Genomic DNA, 24814 nt, shown 5'->3' with positions numbered 1-24814 from the left:
TGTAAATCTATGAACTCATCTAATTCTCACAACAATCTTTTGAGATATGCATATGGTTTGGCTGTTAGGTTGGGTATCCCCCAAAAGACCCATGAGTTCAAGTTTTGGTCCCCAGGGTCTCACTGTTGGAAACTTTAGGGGGTGGAATCCAGTGGGAGGTCTTTAGGTCGCTGGGGGTGTGTCCTAAGAAGTGAGTTCTCATGTGATTTCTTGGGTTCTCATGGCAGGGTTGTTATAAAAGCCTGAATTCTGGCTCATGTACTATTTCTGTGCTTCCTGGCTCACCACATGATCTTTCCTCCAGCATGTGCGGCATGCACCTCCATCGTGCAATATGGATAAACTTTCTTTAGAACTTTCTTTTTAAAAAAAGATTTATTTATTTTTGAAACACAGAATTACAGAGGAAGGAAGGGTAGAGGGGAGGGGAGGGGAGAGAGAGAGCGAGCGAGCTCCTCAGGTTACTCCCTAAATGGCCACAATATACAGGGCTGGGACAAGCTGAAGCCAAGAACCTGGGATTCAATTCAGGTCTCCCACATGGGTGGCAGGGGCCCAAGCACTTGGACCGTCTGTTGCTGCTTTCCCAGGCATATTAACAGTGAGCTGGGGGGCCGGTGCCATGTCTCACTTGGTTAATCCTTCACCTGTGGCGCCAGCATCCCATGTGGGCACCGGGTTCTGGTCCCGGTTGCTCCTCTTTCAGTCCAGCTCTCTGCTGTGGCCCAGGAGGGCAGTGGAGGATGGCCCAAGTGCTTGGGCCCCTGCACCCGCATGGGGGCACCTGGCTCCTGGCTTTGGATTGGTGCAGCGCTGGTTGTAATGGCCATTTGGGGGGTGAACCAATGGAAAGAAGACCTTTCTTTCTCTCTCTCTCTGGCTTACTCCACTTGTCAAAAAAAAAAAAAAAAAACCAAAAACAAAAACAAAAAAAAAAACAGTGAGCTGGGTCAGAACTGTAGTAGTCAGGGATCAAAATGGCGCTCATATGGGATGCCGGTATTGTATGTGATGGCTTAACCACTGTACCACAATGCAGACCCCTGAACTTTCAACATCTATGTTGATATATATATATATATATATAATATATATGTATGTATGTATGTATTTATTACAGATGCATATAGCATAATGGTCATAATCTGAGCTATATCTGGCTTTGAATCTTACTCTGCCATTGGCCACCTGTATCCTTGGACAATTTACTTCAATAATTTTCTCAGCCTCCATTTCTTTATCCAGAAAATGGAAATTCACAACTGTGTTGCTCTCAAAAATGTGTATTAAATGATGTCATGCCTTCAAAGCCCTTAGTGTAGTAGCACAATTACTAAATAAACATGAACAGAGGGGAATGGTTTTCTAACTCATTTTTCTATAGCAGAGGTCACAGACCTAAACCACTAATTTAATTTCCCAGGAATTGAGTCATCGATTTCTCCTATAGGCCTGGAAATAAGCACACATTAGCTTGCAGTATCTGGCAAAATTTGCAACATTACATCTGTATGACCTTTCCAAATTTTATAGTAAGCCTCACGGTTCACATACCTTTCTCTGCTCTCCATAGAAGCAGTTTGCTTCCTCAATAACTTTTTCAATCAAGTATGGACTCATTCCATCCACACTTTTCTCATCCCTGTCAAACTTGAGAGCTACCAATCCTAGTCTCTCCGACATCATTCTCCTCATAGAGATACAGCGGCATCTGACCTAACACTCCAGGGCCTTCTCAGGAGAATGACTCACGCAAAGCAATTCTTACTATTTCAGCATCTCACCACTGTTGGATGACAGAACTAACCACATGGCAAACTCAGCTGTAGAGAATGGGGCTCCTCAGGGTTGTTTGTGCACAAAGGCTCTCTGCTGCCAGAGATACGAGAATGGAAAATGTGAGCTTCCCCTTAGGAGGCCAGCAGCCTCAGTTTCACAACAGTGACGAGGCATGCTTTCCTCGGAGCGCATCAGCTGCTGTCTCGAGCAGGACCTGGAGGAGCCTGCCCCAGGGCCTACCCAGCCTGTGGTAACTGATTCCGTGGCCACAGGATAGGCTGGTGAATCCACCCACCCTCCTTCACACCTGCTGACAGCTCAACAAGCCCCACACTTTTCCTTCCAAGTAACTGGCAAGGCCGGCAGAGACTTGGAACAGCAGGCAGACAAAGAAAAACAATTTAATTTCTCTCTGACTGGCTGCTCCTTTCCAAATGTGACAGCTTTTCGAACCAAATGGCTCCTATTCTAGTCAGTGAGACTGAGGGTGAACAGTGACACCAAATGGTTAGATATATTAGAAAGGGTGTTTTTAACCCATCTTACAGCAAAAAGGATGGTGGTAGCTTCCACTAGCAATCAGCTACAAGCAACAAATTAAAGGTAGGAAACAAATGTGAGATCAAAATGCTTTGGAACCTAAAGGTGCCTGCAGTTGATTTGTTTTTAAACAAACTAATTTGAAACACTAATTTGACTTCAGTTTTTTTAGCAGTACACAGGAGGGGAAAGGAAATCAGCTATGTTGCAAAGGAGAAGTAGAATTCTTCCTGAACCTATAATGACAGAAATTTCTAGTAAGAGGATCTTAAATATCTAGTAAAAAGTAAGGAGCTTAGATATGTGTTCCATTCCTTGCTTTTTAAAATGTATATTTTCATTCATGTCATATTATCTTCTCCAAATCTAATTTTTAATCTTTAGTTTGGATGGTTTTGAAAGTTTCATTTCTGTATTGGAAAGATGAATTGCAGAGAGATAGAGAAAAACAAACAGAGAGATCTTCCTTCTGCTGGTTTACTCCCAAATGGCCATAACAGCCAGGACTGGGCCAGGAGCCAGGAAATTGATTCGGGTGTCAATGTAACTGGCAGGGGCTTAAGTACTTGGTCCATCCTCTGCTACCTTTCTAGGCACATTAACGGGAGCCAAATGTGAAGCAGAGCAGTGAGGATGCCAGCAGGTGCTCCAATATTGTTGGAATCAATTTGTAGGTGGCCTCTTAACCCAGTGCAGCACAATGCCGGCCTCTTTAGTTTGGATTTTATTTGATACTATTGGATCATAATAAATTACAGTCCTTACTCAGTCCCTGCGCAATTAAAACTGGCTAAGCAGGTTAGTTATTTGTAAGAATTTCTTTTTTTTTTCCCAAGAAGTATAGAGAGCCCAGCGATCAAGAAAAAGAAAAGTAGGCATTGCTTGTTGGCAGGATTAGTCGTCCATGGTGATGTTCAGAAGGCCTTTATGCCAGCCAACATAGCAAACTTTTAAAATTGCATACAAAGTTCATATAATAGATATGTCTAATGTGGACTTATTTGGTAGGCAACAGAGAAGTTTAGAGAGACAAAATTAAATGATATTGTAACAGGAAGCAACATAGAGAAATAAAGAGAAATGGAAACTAAGGAGCACATAAACACTCAGATGGGTGAATAAGAAATGGGAATGATGAGCAGGCATGGGGGAGTGGGGCAGGGGTAAGGAATGATCTAAAACACACACAAGAAACAGAGCAAAGACTAGCATGTTATTGGGGGTTGAAGGAAAATGGGGAATTGGAGAGCAAGGTGAAAGAGGTAGACAGGAGATGTAAGGAAAATAGAGTGTTGAGTCAGGAAGAGAGGAAGTTTAAGAACATTTTTTAAATAAATAACAGCTGATAATTTTAGTGTCTTTAGAGCTTAAAGAGCTAGAAAGTAAGGAAATGTGGGAAGATGTAAGTAGTTGACTCACAATGGACTCCAAGAAACACTTGTTAAAGTCTGGTTGTTGCCAAGACAGAAAAGAAGTAAGGGAGGAATTCATAGAGGAAAGAGAAACAGACTAAGGCTGGCGCCGCGGCTCACTAGGCTATCCTCCACCTGTGGCGCTGGCACCCCAGGGTTCTAGTCCCGGTTGGGGCACCGGATTCTGTCCCGGTTGCTCCTCTTCCAGTCCAGCTCTCTGCTGTGGTCTGGGAAGGCAGTGGAGGATGGCCCACGTCCTTGGGCCCTGTACCCGCATGGGAGACCAGGAGGAGGCACCTGGCTCCTGGCTTTGGATCGGCGCAGCGTGCTGGCCGTGGTAACCATTTGGTGGGTGAACTAAGGGAAGGAAGACCTTTCTTTCTGTCTGTCTCTCTCTCATTGTCTAACTCTGCCTGTCAAAAAAATAAATAAATAAAAGAGAAACAGACTAAAGTTCTTCCATGTTTCATATTCTTTCCACAATACAAATAACAGAATAATCAAAGAATTACTAGGATCACTCAAATATTAGAAAACAAGACCTCTGATGAAGATTAAGTTATTTGAAAAATTAATTTATGAAAATTAAAAATTAATTCACTTTGAATTATTAGCAATCACTCATCTAATTGTTCAATTCCTTAACATAAGCACTATCCTAATTCTTCCCTTTTTCTCCCCTTCTCCAATTCCCTACCAAGTCCTGTGTCTTCTCACTATGAATCTTGCTTCCTCACGTCTCATCACATCACCAACACCACCCATTCCAACCTGCAGGAACAAGTGTCCCTGATCTTCTTTTGCCTCTTTGCATCTTCTTCTGTAACCATCAGCTAAAGTAACTTTTCAATCCTTAGCTCAGAGTACACCATTGCCTGATTTCAATCTTCTAATATCTTCCCTCTGCTCTCAGAACTTCCCCTGTGACCTGGCTTCATTTCTTGTCTTCTCCTCCCTTGTTCACTAGGCACTATGTATAACAACCTTCTTGTTGTGCTTGAAAAAGTCAGCTCATTCCAGTCCCTTCCCTTACTCTCTTGCCAGGAAGCCTCTTCCCCCTGATTCTGGAACAAGTCTTTCCAACCATTTCTTTGCTTAGAACTTACTTTCTTAGGGACATTTCCAGACCACCGATTCTAAGTGAGCACCCACAGATTGCCTCATTGGGCTCATTTACTTCATAGCACTTACTACTCTCTGAAATTATTACATTTATTTTCTGTTCCCTAGGCCAAAATATAAGGTCTCAAGAAAGCACCAATTTTGCCTCTTCACCAGTAGAGCCCTCCATCTCCAGGATCCTGAATGCATTGAAGGCATTGAATAAATAAATGTCCAATGAGTAAGTGGATATGTTGGACATTGGGCTCTCATTTTCCATTCATTATCCAAGACATACATTGGCTATATGTCTTGCTTTCTTCTTATATAAAATTATCATATAAAATATTTGTTGCATAATGGATTTAAAGTAAATTAAAGGAAATTTGTGAAGACTTTTACTTCTCAGAAAATGTTTCTATGATCATGAAGTGAATCAAAGGAGTTTAGAAATGAAGACTTTTGAGGTGCCATCTGCCAAACTTCACACGTACTTCTTGATTCCCTCTATACGCAGACAGACCCTCTTTAACTCCTCAGAGCAAGGCATCTACTACCTCATGGGGCACCCTCTCTGGATCGCTGTTAGAAGGCTACTAGAGTTGTCATATTCAGATAACACAGTTGTATGTCACTCAGTGGTGCTGATACATTTCAAAAATGTGGCATTAGGCAATTTTGGCACTGTGTGAACATCGTAGAGTGTACTTAAGCAAACACCCTGTAGGTATGTAGTCCATATTGTTTGGACTACTCTACACTCAAGCTATATGGTAGCCAGTTGCCTCTAGGCTGCAAACCTGGACATCATGTATTGGACTAAATACTGCAGGCAACTATAACATGGTAGAAGTATTTGTTTATTTAAACACATCTAAACAGAAGAGTATATTTAAAAATACAAGGCAATGGGAATTTTTTAACTCCATTATAACCTTATGGGACCATAGTCATACATGCAGTCCATTATTGACCAAAGCTTTGTTTGCTGTGTGGCACATGACTATGGGCTCAGATGCCTAAGCAACTGCGGAGGTAACAGTGACATGAACCTGGCCAGGACTGGTGGAGATTGCGGCAAACAAGAGTCCTTGCCTCATGTAAAGGAATAGCTGTTATTCCGCAGCTGATGGCTGTTGTCCCATGAGGAAGAAGGCTCTATGTCCCCAAAGTGTTCCCAACGTTTAAGAGAAGCCTGAAAAAGCTTCATGTGAAATGTCTCCATTTCAGAAACCCTACATGACTGTATCAAACCCTGAAGACTTGGTTGATAAATTTCTAGTCTAAAGCATTACAGAAGAAACCTTCTCTCTTCTACAAGAGTGTTCAGGATTTAAAGATATTTAAATATCCCCTGTAATATCTTTTCCTTTTAAATCTATACCTGCTTGGTTAATTTCTACATTTTTCTTGCATTAAAATTATTTGTATAGCAAAAATCAAATAAGCAGATGACTTTAAGTATCCACTGGATTACCCAAATATTTTTATTATAGTTGAGTTAAAAACAAACAAATAAACAAAAAGAAAAAACTAAAGCCAGTGGATATAGGAATGATTACAAGGCAAACAGCAGTGTGGTAATGCCTTTTTCTTCTGGTATTTCATCTTTCGGCATCTTGTCCAGACCACATTGCAATCCTACCATTTTATGTACCGTTAAGATTACTAGTTTCAAACTTCACACAGCACATCATGTACTTGAGGGAATGACCCTCAGTGAACCACATGTTACATGACAAGTTTTAGTACAGCAAAATCCAGAGCATTGTTTTCACACAAATCTTGTTGATCTCCCACACATGTATTCAGAGCAGCAGCCCTGTCTGACCCCAAAAGGAAACTTACCCTGTATTTATTGTAAGTAATAAAGTATTATGCTTCAGTCAGCATCTTTTTCTTATTTCAATTCTACCTCATTTAACTTTTCTAGAACATTCTTTTTTCTGTATGAACTAATAATGTGGTTTAAGTTGAGGAAGAAAATAATTAGTAGAAAATAACCACCACAAAGCAAAGTATTTGGAATTTAAAATTTCTAAAATGTTTTTCAAGAATAAAACACATTTTTATTTATGATTTTTTTCTAAAGCACTATTAACTAACAGTTCTTAAAATTCTTATAGTAATGCAACCAAATTACTTTATTTTTACATTATATTGATTTGTCCCTGATTCTTTTGTGATCTTAATTCTAATTTCTCTTGTTTATCTCAAAGCTATGACTTAGTCTTCACCCTCTTATTGTATCTTATAAAAGAGCCTTCCTTCTTTTAGTTCATCATCTTATCATTTTCCTAATTTTTGAGATGGAAATTTTATTTCCCAACTGTAAATGGAATCATGATGTTTTCATAAGTCTTATCACTCAAAGGATTATCCTTCAACACAGAACCCATCATTAACATCTACCGATTAATCTCCCTTTTCCCAGAGCAGTCTTTTTTATGGGATTGCTCAAAGCTGTGTGGTCATCTCATAGGACTGAACTCTCAGAATTGAACTACTGAGAGCCCACTTCTGCCATTGGTTCAATGAAGCCTGGGCAGCATCTGGGTTTGGAGGCCTCATACTTTTGTTCTTTCCCCATCTCAGATGCAGGTAGTTCCTGTGTCAATAGATTTATTTATTATAATTAATTAATTAATTAATTTAGAAAGGCAGAATGGTAGAGAGAGGGTGGGAGAAAGACAGACAGAGAGATCTTCCATCTACAACAGCTGTGGCCAGCCAGGCCAGCCTGAAACCCCATCCTATCCCTGTGGGTGGCTGAGGCCCAAGTACTGGGGCTATCTTCTGTTGCTTACCCAGGTACATTAGCAGGGAGCTGGATTGTAAACAGAACAGCCAGGACTTGAACAAGCCTCCAATATGGGATGCTGGTGTCACAAGTAGGGGCTTAACCTACTAAACCATCACTCTGGCCCCCAGTGGAATTTATTTAGGATTGAATGAACTCAATGACAAAATTGATTTTTGTAAGTGAAAAAATGAGAAAAATGTCAGCAATTTTATATGGTTCCACATGATAATTTGAGAATAAAGGATAAGGTAAAAAAAATGAAGAAACTGTGTATTAGCAGAATGAACTTTTTGAAACTTGATGACCTCTAGTTCATTACTTTTCTACTAAATTATTTCCTAAGTAAGACATGAAGCTAGAGAACTAAGTGTGTGATTAAAATGTGTGATTTTGGGGAACGGTACTGTGGCATAGTGGGTTAAGTTGCCATCTGCAGTGCTGATATCCCTAATGGGTGCCAATTGAAGTCCTGGCTATTCCATTTCCAATCTCCTTGTTGTTGTACCTGGGAAAACAGTGGAAAATGACCCAAAGTCTTGGGTCCTTGCATTCTTGTGGGAGATCTGGATGAAGCTCTTGGCTTCTGGCTCAGCCTGGCCCAGTCCTCACCACTGTGGCCATCTGGGGAGTGAACCAGCAAATGGAAGATTTCCTCTCTCTCTCTCTCTCTCTCTCTTTCTCTGTAACTCTGCCTTTCAAATAAATAAATCTTTTTTTAAAATCTTTAAAAAAAGAATTATAATTCTACATACATAAAAATGCAAATAAAAATACAACTGATATTAGGTTCAAAATTAATAAAAATATGACAATGTTTAATTGCCAGGAATTAAAACATGTTTAATTGCCAGGAACACATTTTTATGGCATGTGTTACAGATAAATATAACCCTATAACTAAGAAATATATATTTAAAGGGGACTACATAATTGCACTTTTGAAACTATTTTGAAATAACAGTAGTGTGGTTGGTCACTGAGCTATAAAATCTTACCATGTGCTTGATCACAATGAGTAATAGCCAATGTTCATATAGTGTATTAGTTAGAGTTCTTCAGAGAAACAAAACCAATAGGATGTAGATACAGAGAGACAGAGACCTGTTTTAAGCCTTTCTTCACAATCTTGCAGGGGCTAGCAAGTCTCAAATATGCAGGACAGGCCCGCAGGCTGCAGCTGCAGGAGAGAGAGGACGATGCAGTCCTGAGTGTGAAGACACTCTGGAGACACAATCCTTCTTCCTTCGGAGGTTTCAGTCCTCCTCTCAAGGCCTTCCATCACTTGGATCAGGACTACTCTCAATCTGCAGGGCAATCCGCTTCACCCAAAGTCTCCTGATTTCAGTGGAACTCACACCCAAAACATCCCTTCACAACAATGTTTAGGCCACTTATGACCCAACCACTGGTACTGAGGTTTAGGCAGTTGACATAGATGAAGCATTACACAAACCTACACCTAGACTTACACTGTTTCTCCCCAACAAGACTGGCTTATCACTTATGATTCATCACGAACGACTAGAAACACTCCCATAACTGTTGGCAACATGGCACTTAAGAAACTCAATGGAGAACAGACTTCCAGGCTAACATGGGCACTTGTGGCATGGCCTTCTCCTGCCTTCCTGCACAAGTTTGGCACCAAAAATATAGCCAGGCTTTGTCGCTTCCCCAAATTTAAGACCTGGACTTCTGGACATCCCCTAATTGCTATTCCTTCTAGGTAGGTTACATTAACTCTCTAACGGTGGGGAAATTTGTTTCTTCTTCCTCAAATTGTAAATATAGTTCTCAAAAATCTTGCCCAATAATAGAGTCACTCCAGCTTAATTACAGTTCAATGCAGGCACCTCAGCGATATTCCCAACTCACAGTCTTTAACCAACCACCTTTCTAGTTTTTGTACTTAGACAATTCTCACTGTGTGTACCTATGTATATGTTTTAAGTTGCTGGTTACTGGCATTTCTGTTTCTAATTAATATATCTCTCTGTCCAAGTTTCACCGTATTTGTAGTTTATGTCCTTTTTAAACTCCCACAGCATTAACCCAAAGAATATTTAAAATCACAGCGAACTAAATATTTAATACAAGATAAGGTGTTTCTGTATCTTTAAAACAATATGTGGCAGAGTGTTATTTATGAAACAGGTAAACTCAAGGATAGTCCTAGAACTATGTTAACATTGCAGTTAATAATTGCTGTTTTAAAAATTCTTGCTGAGAGTTGTGAAATAAACTTCCTACCAATTCCTTTGGCACATTTGTACTTATTCTATCATCAGACTCCTTTTACTGGATAAGCACTTTTGCCTCCTCCAAAATGAAAATGAGTAATCAGCACTTAAATCCTTAAGTAAAACATGGATTTGAATTTCCACAGATGCTTATCATCTTGGAGATGCCTCAACTACTTCTAGAGCCACATAAAAATCCAGAAAAACAACCCCTGAGACTTGAGTCACTTACTAAACTGTGCTGGATATGCCTTAGCTAAAGCTGCCCAAAGATAACCTTCATTCTAAATGTTGTCTGCAGCCCATCTAGGACTGTGACATATAGAACGTGCGAGACCTCAGTGGAATGGCTCTGGTTCTGTGTGGTAACTAGGAACATATGCACAGTACTCTACTGAGAAGCTAAGAACTAGGAAAAGCAAAATAACTTTTTGATGCATTTCCATGTACCAACAAAACATTGTTTAAAAAAAAGACATAAGAAGGTTATTATAGTCTTCAGATTCAAGCAGTAAAAAAAAATCCTAACTTCTGAACATATAGTGTTATTCGTTACAGCCTATGACTGATTACAGTAGAAAAATCCCTCTATTGTCAGAAGAGGGCTGCAGAGTGGGGGTGGGGAGCGGCGATTCCTTAATTAAGATATACGCTGTAAGCTTATCAGCACTTGAAAACGCTACATGTAATGGAAGTCAGCAGGATTAGCATGTGAAGGATTGCTTTAGTGATGGAAGCAAACTTGTCCTTTGCTCACTTGGCAGTTGGTGCCAGGTTGTGAAAGTGGAAAGAAGCAAAGTATGAAGAATAGGGCATGAGAATGGGAACAGCAGTGCAGAGCATGGTGGTGGGGGTGGTGGGTAGTGGTGGGTAGTGAGGCAGCTTCTGCACACCCCTATCAGATGAGAATAATTATTATCCCCAGCTATGGATTATGAAACTGAGTCACAGAGAGGTTAATTTTCCCTGCATCCCAAGGTTGATGTGGTAGAATAGGTCTGATACTAAACAGTTTATTCTTAGTTCTTAGATTGGAACTATTTCATATATCGAGACAGTGGTGATATTAAATTGATGCACTTATTGATTTTAAATAATTTTGGAGTCAAATAAAATGTACAGTATTGCAGAGTATTTGGCCTCTGTTGGATCCTGAAGTCAAAAGTCTCTCCTCTGCATATGGACAGTGGATTTCTTTTGGATTTGTTGGTTCCTCTTAAAGAACTTCCAAAGCAAGGGTGGGGCATTTCACAGAGTGGCTAAGATGCCACTTGGGATGCAGGCATCCCATATCTGAGTGCCTGGTTCCAGTCCTGGCTCTGATTCCAACCCAGATTCTTGTTAATGCACATCACAGGAAGCAGTACATGATGGCCCAAGTAATTGTGTTCCTGCCACCCACATGCAGGATACAAATTGAACTCCAGGCTCATGGCTTGAGCCTGACCCAGCCCTGGCTATTGCAGGCATTTGGGGTGTGAACCAGCAGATGGTCTCTCTGCCTCTCTCTCTGCCTTTCAACTAAAAATTGAAAGAAATAAAAATCAAAAGAACTTCCAAAGTACAATGGATATTTTCTAACCATCACTGCTCACCATAAGTAGCCAAAACCAGAAGCTATAGATAAAATGTATGGAGAAGAATGGATACACAATAGAGGAAAGCAACATGGCCAAGGGGTTGCCACATAAAGGAAACAGGATCTGGCTTTCTGGTATTGGTTCTGCCAATGATGGCCTCTGTGGTATTTGACCGAGTCATTTCACTTCTCTGGGTCTCAGTTTCTTCACTTCTAATGTTAAGGGACTGGAGTAAATGGTATCTAAAGTCAATGTATGAGTCTCTAGCATGCTCCAAAAACTGAGCAGCAAAAGAAAATCTGAGTACAAGGATGGCAACTCAGACCCCACAACCTAGCACTGTCACTCATGTAACTTAGTGACAAAGCTAGAAATCAGGTAGAAGAGAGAGTTAACACATTAAGTATGATGTCTCTGAAAATAACATCTTGCAAGAGTTGGATTGTAATTAGTGTATGGCTTAATTATCTAATTATATCTCATATACTAATATTCTATGTTGTTTAAACATAACTTAATGTGCTTCAGGTTGCAAGCAGGACTGCTCAGAGGTCTAAAGAGATTTGGGTTGGTTTTCTTTTTTGAGGTTTCTCATATTTAAAGGTATAGAAATGCCAAATGAAGCCTCAAAATTGTGATATATTTCAAGTAAGTGGAAAAAGTAAACAAAATAGCTTCTTTAACACAGAAAAACATAATACAAGTAATAGCATTGTTCACAAGCTAATTATAAGTTCTCAGAGAGATTGTTAATATCACCTTACACAATGTTGTCTATTAAAATGACAAAATGTAAACTGGCTGACACATACCACCTTCATGAATTTTCACTTAAATTATGTGAAATTAAAAGCACATCTTTTCGAGGCGGAGCCAAGATGGCGGAATAGTGAGGGCGCGCACCGATAGTCCGGGAAAATTTAGTTTAATAAAAGGGGAGTTACGGTAGCCGCAGAAAATAGAACCAAAAAAAAAAATTGCAGGGGAAACCCTTCTGGAGCAGCCGTGAATTGGAGGACCTACTGGGAGAACAAGGTCGCCCACCGCGCGGAAGCCAAGTCGCGGGACCGAGCCGCGGAAGCCCCAGGGTCTGCGCGCCAGTGCTCCAAGGGGAGTGCATGCCACACAGACAACAGCGGGGAGACTTGGGACGCTCAGGGCTCCGAGTCCACACATCGGCGCTGGAAGGGGAGGTGAGCTCAATAACCCGAGACATTGGTGGGGAAACGGGGGTCAGAATCTAGAGGGGGGCCGGAAAGTGCAGCAAACTCACTACCGGAAAGAAGGAAAAAAAAAGCTTCGGGGTTTCTCTTCCCCCTAACCTTGCAAAGGTTACAAGGCTGCAAGGCTTGAAGAATTCCCAAGAGACAAAGAGCAGGCCTCCTCTCTGGATTTACATATCAATGGGGGAGAGTTAAGGAACTGAGTCAGTACAATTCAGTAGCCTAGGCAACCCAGTGGGAGTCCAGAGGAGCCAAAGACTGGAAGCTAAATACCATCAATTCTGCACAGCCCTGCCCTGCGGTGTTACTTACCCCCTGAATAAATAAAATAAATAAATAAATAAAAAGAGAGAGATTTACCACGCATAACCTGAGGGTGTCACCTTTGCACACCCTTAACCAGGAAGAACCAGGCAGAGCTCTCAGGCCGCACCCATCTCAAGCATCCAAGGCTCCTCCAACAGCAGGCAGTCCACTTAACACGGACACAGTATAAAAAAAAAAAAAAAAAAAAAAAAAAAAAAAAAAAACGCACAGTGACGCAAGAAGAATTAACTATGCCGAGTAACAAACACAGAAATAGAGGGAGCAAGATCAACGATGACACTATGATGCCTCCAAATAAGCAAAACACCCCAAGTCAAGAGTATGAAGATGATGAGAGAGAAGAAATGCAAGATACGGATTTCAAAAAATTTATGATAAGAACATTTAGAAGTTTTCAAAAGCAAATCCTTGAACTACAGAAATCCTTAATGGACAAGATCGAAAATCTCTCTCGTGAAAATGAAATTTTAAGGAAGAGTCAAAATGAAACTCACAAACTAGTAGAACAGGAAAGTGTAATAGTGAAGAGAAATCAAAATGAAATGAAGAGCTCAATAGATCAAATGACAAACACATTAGAAAGCCTTAAAAACAGAATGGGTGAAGCAGAAGAGAGAATATCGGACTTAGAAGATAGAGCACAGGAAAACATACAGTCAAACCAAAGAAAAGAAGAGGAAATTAGAAATCTAAAAAATATTGTGGGGAATCTACAGGATACTATTTAAAAACCAAACGTTCGGGTTCTAGGAGTTCCTGAAGGCATGGAGAGAGAGAAAGGATTGGAAGGCCTTTTTAGTGAGATACTAGCAGAGAACTTTCCAGGTTTGGAGAAGGACAGAGATATCCTAGTACAGGAAGCTCATAGAACCCCCAATAAACATGACCAAAAGAGAACCTCACCACGACACGTGGTAATTAAACTTACCACAGTGAAACATAAAGAAAAGATCCTAAAATGTGCAAGAGAGAAACGTCAGATTACTCTCAGAGGATCTCCAATCAGACTCACAGCTGACATCTCATCAGAAACCCTACAAGCTAGGAGGGAATGGCGAGACATAGCACAGGTGCTAAGAGAGAAAAATTGCCAGCCCAGAATATTATATCCTGCCAAGCTCTCATTTGTGAATGAAGGTGAAATAAAGACCTTTCATAGCAAACAGAAATTGAAAGACTTTGCCACTCGTCCGGCCCTGCAAAAGATACTTAAAGATGTGCTACACTCAGAAACACAGAAACACGGCCATCAATATGAAAGAAGGGAAAGGAAGAACACATACCAGTAAAAGAGCATGGGAAGCTCAAAGCATATACTAGAAAATATTTCCGGGAAAATGGCAGGGCAAAGTCACTACGTATCAATAGTCACATTGAACAATAATGGTCTGAATTCTTCACTTAAAAGACACCGTTTGGCTGACTGGCTCACAGAACACAACCCAACTATTTGTTGCCTACAAGAAACACATCTCTCTAACAAAGAGGCATGCAGACTGAAAGTGAAAGGTTGGAAAAAGATATTCCATGCCAACAGAAACCAAAAAAAAGCAGGTGTAGCCATATTAATATCAGACAAAATAAACTTTAATACAAAAACTGTTAAGAGAGACAAAGAGGGACACTATATAATGATTAAGGGTTCAATTCAACAGGAAGATGTAACTATTATAAATGTATATGCACCTAATTACAGGGCACCGGTCTATTTAAAAGATATGTTAAGGGACTTAAAGGGAGATTTAGATTCCAATACAATAGTACTGGGGGACTTCAATACTCCACTCTCAGAAATAGACAGATCATCCGGACAGAAGATCAACAAGGAAACAGCAGATTTAATCGACACTATTGCCCAAATGGATCTAACAGATATCTACAGAACTTTCAACCCTACATCTACAGACTTCACATTCTTCTCAGCAGCGCATGGAACCTTCTCTAGGATTGATCACATACTAGGCCATAAAGCAAGTCTCAGCAAATTTAAAAGAATTAGAATCATACCATGCAGCTTCTCAGACCACAGTGGGATGAAGCTGGAAATTAGCAACTCAGGAAACCCCAGAAAGTATGCAAACACATGGAGACTGAACAACATGCTCCTGAATGAACACTGGGTCATTCAAGAAATCAAAAGAGAAATCAAAAACTTTCTGGAAGTAAATGAAGACAACAACACAACATATCAAAACTTATGGGATACAGCAAAAGCAGTATTGAGAGGCAAATTTATAGCAATAGGTGCCTATACCAAGAAATTGGAAAGGTACCAAATAAATGAGCTTTCAGCGCACCTCAAGGACCTAGAAAAACTGCAGCAAACCAAACCCAAATATAGTAGGAGAAGAGAAATAATTAAAATCAGAGAAGAAATTAACAGGATTGAATCCAAAAAAACATTACAAAAAATCAGCCAAGCGAGAAGCTGGTTTTTTGAAAAAATTAACAAAATTGACACCCCATTGGCCCAACTAACTAAAAAAAGAAAAGACCCAAATCAATAAAATCAGAGATGAAAAAGGAAACGTAACAACAGACACCACAGAAATAAAAAGAATCATCAGAAATTACTACAAGGACCTGTATGCCAGCAAACAGGAAAACCTATCAGAAATGGATAGATTCCTGGACACATGCAACCTACCTAAATTGAACCAGGAAGACATCGAAAACCTAAACAGACCCATAACTGAGACAGAAATTGAAACAGTAATAAAGGCCCTCCCAACAAAGAAAAGCCCAGGACCAGATGGATTCACTGCTGAATTCTACCAGACATTTAAAGAAGAACTGACTCCAATGCTTCTCAAACTATTCAGAACAATCGAAAAAGAGGGAATCCTCCCAAATTCTTTCTATGAAGCCAGCATCACCTTAATCCCTAAGCCAGAGAAAGATGCAGCACTGAAAGAAAATTACAGACCAATATCCCTGATGAACATAGACGCAAAAATCCTCAATAAAATTCTGGCCAATAGAATACAACAACACATCAGGAAAATCATCCACCCAGACCAAGTGGGATTCATCCCTGGTATGCAGGGATGGTTCAGCATTCGCAAATCAATCAATGTGATTCACCACATTAACAGACTGCAGAAGAAAAACCATATGATTATCTCAATAGATGCCGAGAAAGCATTTGATAAAATTCAACACCCTTTCATGATGAAAACTCTAAGCAAACTGGGTATAGAAGGAACATTCCTCAATATAATCAAAGCAATTTATAAAAAACCCACAGCCAGCATCCTATTGAATGGGGAAAAGTTGGAAGCATTTCCACTGAAATCTGGCACCAGGCAGGGATGCCCACTCTCACCACTGCTATTTAACATAGTTCTGGAAGTTTTAGCCAGAGCCATCAGACAAGAAAAAGAAATCAAAGGAATACAAATCAAGAAGGAAGAAGTCAAACTATCCCTCTTTGCAGACGATATGATTCTGTACTTAGAGGATCCAAAGAACTCTACTAAGAGACTATTGGAACTCATAGAGGAGTTTGGCAAAGTGGCAGGGTATAAAATCAATGCACAAAAATCAACAGCCTTTGTGTACAAAGGCAATGTCATGACTGAGAAAGAACTGCTAAGATCAATACCATTCACAATAGCTACAAAAACAATCAAATACCTTGGAATAAACTTAACCAAGGACGTTAAAGATCTCTACGATGAAAATTACAAAACCTTAAAGAAAGAAATAGAAGAGGATACCAAGAAATGGAAAAATCTTCCATGCTCATGGATTAGAAGAATCAACATCATCAAAATGTCCATTCTCCCAAAAGCAATTTATAGATTCAATGCAATCCCAATCAAGATACCAAAGACATTCTTCGCAGATCTAGAAAAAATGATGCTGAAATTCATATGGAGGCACAAGAGACCTCGAATAGCTAAAGCAATCTTGTACAACAAAAACAAAGCCGGAGGCATCACAATACCAGACTTCAGGACATACTACAGGGCAGTTGTAATCAAAACAGCATGGTACTGGTACAGAAACAGATGGATAGACCAATGGAACAGAATTGAATCACCAGAAATCAATCCAAACATCTACAGCCAACTTGTATTTGATCAAGGATCTAAAACTAATTCCTGGAGCAAGGACAGTCTATTCAATAAATGGTGCTGGGAAAATTGGATTTCCACGTGCAGAAGCATGAAGCAAGACCCCTACCTTACACCTTACACAAAAATCCACTCAACATGGATTAAAGACCTAAATCTACGTCCTGACACCATTAAGTTATTAGAGAACATTGGAGAAAACCTTCAAGATATTGGCACAGGCAAAGAATTTCTGGAAAAGACCCGGGAGGCACAGACAGTCAAAGCCAAAATCAACTATTGGGATTGCATCAAATTGAGAAGTTTCTGTACTGCAAAAGAAACAGTCAGGAGAGTGAAGAGACAACCGACAGAATGCGAAAAAATATTTGCAAACTATGCAACAGATAAAGGGTTAATAACCAGAATCTACAAAGAGATCAAGAAACTCCACAAAAACAAAACCAACAACCCACTTAAGAAATGGGCCAAGGACTTCAATAGACATTTTTCAAAAGAGGAAATCCAAATGGCCAACAGGCACATGAAAAAATGTTCAAGGTCACTAGCAATCAGGGAAATGCAAATCAAAACCACAATGAGGTTTCACCTCACCCCGGTTAGAATGGCTCACATACAGAAATCTACCAACAACAGATGCTGGCGAGCATGTGGGGAAAAAGGGACACTAACCCACTGTTGGTGGGAATGCAAACTGGTCAAGCCACTATGGAAATCAGTCTGGAGATTCCTCAGAAACCTGAATATAACCCTACCGTTCGACCCAGCCATCCCACTCCTTGGAATTTACCCAAAGGAATTTAAATTGGCAAACAAAAAAGCGGTCTGCACCCTAATGTTTATTGCAGCACAATTCACAATAGCCAAGACCTGGAACCAACCTAAATGCCCATCAATGGTAGACTGGATAAAGAAATTATGGGATATGTATTCTTTAGAATACTATACCGCAGTAAGAAACAACGAAATCCAGTCATTTGCAACAAAATGGAGGAATCTGGAACACATCATGCTGAGTGAAGTAAGCCAGTCCCAAAGGGACAAATACCATATGTTCTCCCTGATCGGTGACAACTGACTGAACACCAAAAAGGAAACCTCCTGAAGTGAAATGGACACTATGAGAAATGGTGACTTGATCAGCATAGCCCTGACTGCTAATGGACAACTTAATACATTATCCCTCATAGTATTTTTTTTTGTCTGTTCTACTTAATATGACTGGTTTAATTCTGTAATTAATACACAGTTATTCTTAAGTGTTGAAAATTAACTGAAATGTGATCCCTGTTAAACATAAGAGTGGGAATAAGAGAGGGAAGAGATGTATAATTTGGGGCATGCTCGGGCTGACTTGCCCCAATTGGTAGAGTTGGAAACATACCAGGGGATTCCAATTCAATCCCATCAAGGTGGCATATGCCTATGCCATCTCACTATTCCAAGTGATCAATTTCAGTTCACAATTGATCATAATGAAAGGACTAAGAGTCAAAGGGAGCACATAAACAAGTCTAGTATCTGCTAACACTAACCGATAGAATAAATAAAGGGGAGAGTGATCCAACATGGGAAGTGAGATACTCAGCAGACTCATAGAATGGCGGATGTCCTAAATAGCACTCTGGCCTCAGAATCAGCCCTAAAGGCACTCGGATCTGGCTGAAAAGCCCATGAGAGTATTTCAGGCATGGAAAGCCAAGACACTCTGGCAAAAAGATCTCTGTGAGTGAGATCCCAGTGGAAAGAACAGGTCTTCAAAGAGGGAGGTGCCTTTCTCTGAAGGGAGGAGAGAACCTCCACTTTGACTATGACCGTGTCTAAACAAGATAAGAGTCGGAGAACTCAAGGGGCTTCCATAGCCTTGGAAACTCATGACTGGTGCATAGGGAGATTACTGATGCCATAAACAGGAGTGTCAATTTGTAAAGTCAACAACAGGAGTCACTGTGCACTTACTCCTCATGTAGGATCTCTGTCCTTAATGTGCTGTACACTGAGGCTTAATGCTATAACGAGTACTCAAACAGTATATTTCACTTTGTGTTTCTATGGGGGTGCAAACGATTGAAATCTTTACTTAATGTACACTAAACTGATCATCTGTAAAAAAAAAAAAAAAGAAATTATCAATTCCCAACTTGACTCTCACTAGGATTAAACATGACAATAGGTCTGATCTGATTTCATCATCATTTTAAAAAAATCATCTATTATTTTTCACTTTATGTTTCTGTGTGGGAGCAAACTGTTGAAATCCTTACTTAAGGTATACTAAGCTGATCTTCTGTATATTAAGATAATCGAAAATGAATCTTGATGTGAATGGAAGGGGAGAGGGAGTGGGAAAGGGGAGGGTTGTGGGTGGGAGGGACGGTATGGGGGGGGAAGCCATTGTAACCCATGAGTCGTACTTTGGAAATTTATATTCATTAAATAAAAGATAAGCCGGCGCCGTGGCTCAATAGGCTAATCCTCCACCTTGCGGCGCCGGCACACCGGGTTCTAGTCCCGGTTGGGGCGCCGGATTCTGTCCCGGTTGCCCCTCTTCCAGGCCAGCTCTCTGCTATGGCCAGGGAGTGCAGTGGAGGATGGCCCAGGTGCTTGGGCCCTGCACCCCATGGGAGACCAGGAAAAAGCACCTGGCTCCTGGCTCCTGCCAGGATCAGCGCGGTGCGCCGGCTGCAACGGCGGCCATTGGAGGGTGAACCAGCGGCAAAAGGAAGACCTTTCTCTCTCTGTCTCTCTCTCTCACTGTCCACTCTGCCTGTCCAAAAAAAAAAAAAAAAAAAAAAAAAAAAAAAAAAAAAAAAAGCACATCTTTTCTTTTTTTTTTTTTTTTTTTTTTGACAGGCAGAGTTAGACAGTGAGAGAGAGAAAGACAGAGAGACAGGTCTTCCTTCCGTTGGTTCACCCTCGAAATGGCTGCTCTGGCCAGCGCACTGCAGCTAGTGCACTGCGCTGATCCGAAGCCAGGAGCCAGGTGCTTCCTCCTGGTCTCCCATATGGGTGCAGGGCCCAAGGACCTGGGCCATCCTCTACTGCCTTCCCGGGGCACAGCAGGGAGCTGGACTGGAAGAGGAGCAACCGGGACAGAACTGGCGCCCCAACTGGGACTAGATCCCTGGGGTGCCGGCGCCACAGGTGGAGGATTAGCCTAGTGAGCCGTGGTGCCAGCCAAAATCACATCATATTTAAAGGTAATGATAACAGTCTAAGCAAGAGATCCAATAGGCTGGAAAGTATCCCTTAGTCACTTGGTAGGTGGAACTGGCTTAACCCCAATCTCCCACACCACACATTGTCATGCAAAAAGGATGTCTTGGAGTGGACAGTAGACAAGTATTTGATTAAACTCTACTGGAAGGAATTCATTTTCTCCTAGAACAGTTTAAGGACTTCTGATACCAAAAAACTATATTACCTAAATGATCTCAGTAGTGTCCTGTAGAGAATTTACAAATTTAGGTAGAACTTCATCTTTGAAGATTGAATTAATTGCAAAATGCTGTCATAAGTAGTTGAATAACTGGATCTTGTTGTAGGAATACCACAAGGGTTTAAAATTGTGACTCGATGCATTTATACATATCTGCCATCTTAGCTTTTCTATAGCTGATGATGAGGTATTCTTTCTAGGAGCAAGTAGTTTGTGATTTTTGCCTGTAGTTGAACATGAGTAAACCACAATGTTGAGTCATCCCAAAGAATGTCTCCTGCAAAGAAAAGTGGTGAGAAGAAAAGGGTTGTTCTGGTATCAATGAAGGGGTGACCTAAGAGTGCACCAGGAATATTTGTGAGCACATCCATGGAGTGTGCTTCAAGAAGCACACACTTATGGACTCAGAAAGTTACCACGAAGGAGATGGGGACTCCAGATGTGCACATGGATCCCAGGCTCCACAAAGCTGTCTGGCTCAAAGGAATAAGCAATGTCCCACACCACATCCACGTCAGATTATCCAGAACTGGCAATGAGAACGAAGATGCACCAAACAAGCTCTAGACTTTGGTGCTTTGGTTACCTAAGGACCTTTCACAACTTTGAAAAATCTACAGTCAATATGGATGAGAACTGACTCCTGCTTCTCAAAGTCATAACCCTGCCAAAAAGAAAAAAAGCAGTAAACCACATTTCAAGTATAGAGAATGGCCCTTGTGTCCTTGTGAATTTCAGCTGGAAAGCAAACATGACATTTATCTAATAACGGTACCAAGTGAGGTAAACTTGGGAGGAAAAGGGAAGGAGTAACAGTCCCATTTTAAACTGCTCAGGATTAAAATTTCACCTCTCATAAGACTCTTGTCTACTCTCTCCAAAATACAGTTCTGAAGTAATGCTAGCAATTAGACTCTTCATAAATATAATCCAGTTGCTTCTTCCCCAAGGGAAGTTATGAAAATCAGCTTGTAGGGAAAATTTGATTATGGAGAAATTTATCCTTGGAAAATCCCTTAAGTCAACTCTAAAGTCTGAGAAGCCATGGCTTTATGTATACACTGTTAGACAGTATTTTTTTAAACACATAACAGCTTCAGATAACAGAGCCAAAGTAATGAGAAACAAAAGAAAAGTCTGCAATCAAATATGTGAACACTAAAAGAACATTTAGCCCCTAAGGAAGTTGGGGATTCTAAAAATCTTCCCTGACTGCCTTCAGGGTTTATTCCCTTATATTTAATACTAAGCCCCCCAGGCATAATACACATTAATACACGCAGTCGCTGTGTGAATTCCCTGAGCTATTTATTTTAGTTTTGTTTTGGGCAAACACGTGTGGAAGGTGTGCTTTCTCCTGCCACCTACTGCATACCCTTACACACAGTAGGACCTCAGTAAATGGTAGCTGTTCATTGGGGAGTTGCAGAGGAGAAGTTGGCCACCTGCCTCCACAAGCTGTTATTTCTTAGCATGCACTGTTGAATCCCTATCATTCTGATGCCCACAGGAATATGAGATAATGCAACTGACAGGAGATAGATGGGTGAAGCTGCGCAGGTAAATGTGGAGCCGGGGCAGGTAGAGCAACTGAGGCAGGTAACCCAGATGGAGACTGGTGTGAACTGAAGAGGCCACATGGCCTAAGCGGGCAGGTGTCATGAGCTGAGCAGAAAACTGTCTGTTCCACTTATGCCCCGCCTCTACCCCAAAGAGGAAAGGAAAATCCTGCTTTTTACATAAAATGTCCCTACTTTTGTTTCAACTAAGCAAGAAAAACAATGCTCCCCACCTTGCGTCTCACAATACTGGCAATCACTGAAACTTTACTACAGAGTTCTGGACAGTTCCCAGAGTCAAGAACAGTTCTCTGAAGGTGGAGGCTGGGAGACTGGGAGAATGGCGGTGCCAGTGACAGATGCAAAAACCACAGAGTGACAGCTCGTGCAGGAACAGGAAAACATGCTTCTTTTCTGTAGATTCCAGTGGAGTTCATCTGTCTGCTCCTTGTCGGGGGATTTTACTGATGTCTGAAAGTTTTCAAAGCCAAGGCACATCCACCCAAATGAGAACTAAACTGACAAGAACATCTGCACCCACCCTGGAGGATGGAATTATAAGAGCTGCTAATCTTGTGCTTCTGGCCCTGGCAAGCCACTGAGATGGACGGAACACTCCCTCTTTGACTCCTGCTCTCACACTGAAGAATTTTATGTTCAGTACATAAAGAGAAGCTAATAACAGGAATTTTTTGTTTTTCCAAAAACATCCAGCCCCCATCTACTTCTAAAACTAGCCTGCTTGACAAAAGGCCTTTTGCTTTGCTATGTAGAGGTTTTTGTAGTTAAAAAAAAAAAACAAACAAACAAACAAAAAAAAAACCAAAAACAAAAACAACCAGGCTATTTGTCAGGTGTGTTACTTATACAACTTCTGTATAGGCATACAGCAAAATGCACTTATGGATACAGAGATAAGAAAGAATACCCTCAAGGAGAGCCCATGGAACATTCTAGAAAAGTCTTTTTCTTATTTTTGTTACTTTTTCACTTGTCCTTGACTCCAACTAGGCTCTTCTCAGCTTGCGAACTTTGCAGACTAGGAATGCTTTTGGAAAGCCTAACCTGGAATGATTCCTTGAGTCAGGTGGGGTATACAAAGTGTGGCCAGCTCTCATCAGAGCAAGAACTGCCCAAGCAAACCCCAAGGAATGCCTCTCCACACGCTGTCTGCACTGGCCAGAGCCCAGGAGAAACACTATACTGCCTGCTAACCTTTGAGGCATAGCCTTTGATTCTCCCCGGTGGAACTTTTTCCACTGAAATTGTTCCTTGTAAGTTTTATGGTGGACCATTTTTTGGCTATGAAAACCATGGACAGTGAATAAGGGATTTTACTATCTCCATATCAAGTACTCTTGATCTTATCTTTTAAATAGAATCCTTTCTCTCCTTTCAACCCCCCAAAATGGAAAAACATATATGAATCTTTGCATTATCAGTTTATGTACCTCATAAAAATATGGCCGCCAGCAGGCTGAAACTATCAGTTGGACAATTTGAAGTTGTTCAGTTTAAAGCAGTGAAAGAATGTTAAATCATCTTAGTTTGTTGCAATGGTCAGAAAAATGGCAAAGTTATTAAGAATAAGTTACCTCTGTGCGCTCTGAAAGAGAGCTTCTGACTGATATCTAATTGAATTCAGTTACATAACCTGTCATTTAATGCCCCATCAAGAATCTAGAATGGCATTGTCTAGTTGACTTTGGCAATGGTGGAGATTGTTGCTTTAATATCCTACAAAATAGCACTAGCTTTGAACACTCAAAATGTGGCTAATTTGAATGACAAATTGGGTATTTAATTTTAGTTACTTTAAATAGCCACATGCAGCTGGTGGATAACATATTGGACAGTTCAGGTTTAGAGACTCCCAACTAGAAACTCATTATAAATGCAACTGTCAGGGGCCTGCACTGTGGTGCAGCAGGTTAATCTGCCATCGCAATGCCAGCATCCCATATGAGTGTTAGTTCGAGTCCCAGCTACTCCACTTCTGACTCAGTTTTCTGCTAATGTACCTGGGAAAGCAGTGGGAAATGGCACAAGTACTTGGTCCTCTTATATCCACGTAGGAAACATGGATGAAGCTCCTGGTTCCTGGCTTCTAGCCTTTTTGAAGTGAACCACAAAAAAGAATATCTGTCCACTCTGTTTTTCAAATAAATAAATCTTTTTTTATTAAAAAACCTTGCGAATCCATATTTAATAGCATTTGTGGATGCATTACAATTTGAGAAACACTGATCTAAATGAATCCTTCTCATCACTCTCTGCATTGATAATATTCAGATACCCTTGAGGGCACTCAAAACTCTTTCAAATAGTAAGTAGGATAAAATATTTTAAAATAATTTTAAAGAGCCATCATCTTGTTCACTGTTTTGGCATTTGCCTTGACAGTACAGAAGCAACAGAGGATAAAACTTTTGGCACCTTAGTTTAAATCAAGATACTCACACCAAATTTTAGAGGTAGTAATCAATTTCTTTACTGCCACAGGCTTGCCTTGGGGAAAAAGGCTAGTTACATTTAAAATTGTCCTTGACTGGGGCAGGCCTTTGGCACAGTGGTTAAGACTCCAGCTGGGATGCCTGCACACCATACTGGAGTGCCTGGGTTTGAGCTCTGGTGCTATTTCCAATTCCAATCTCCTGTTAATGTGTACCCTGGTAGGCAGCAGGTGATGGCTCAAGCACTTGGATCCCTGCTACCCACATGGGAGACCTGAA

General features: G+C 40.7%; 1 long non-coding RNA gene across 3 annotated transcripts in view; it reads right to left on the bottom strand.

Moving 5' to 3' along the window:
• Positions 1–24814, bottom strand: part of LOC138843390 (uncharacterized) — a 296599-nt gene that overhangs the window by 8884 nt on the left and 262901 nt on the right. Inside the window, exon 4 of one of the 3 annotated variants that reach the window (XR_016212084.1) lies at positions 7024–7440. The exons of the other annotated variants lie outside the window; for them this stretch is intronic. This is a non-coding gene — a long non-coding RNA (uncharacterized LOC138843390). Of the gene's footprint in view, positions 1–7023; positions 7441–24814 lie in introns of those variants that run through there. 3 annotated transcript variants of the gene reach the window in all.

This window comes from Oryctolagus cuniculus, chromosome 8, assembly GCF_051225735.1.
Source record: "Oryctolagus cuniculus isolate XC-2025 breed Fujian yellow rabbit chromosome 8, ASM5122573v1, whole genome shotgun sequence".
In the NCBI taxonomy this organism is placed as follows: Eukaryota; Metazoa; Chordata; class Mammalia; order Lagomorpha; family Leporidae; genus Oryctolagus; species Oryctolagus cuniculus.
This window is presented reverse-complemented; position numbering and strand designations above follow the sequence as displayed.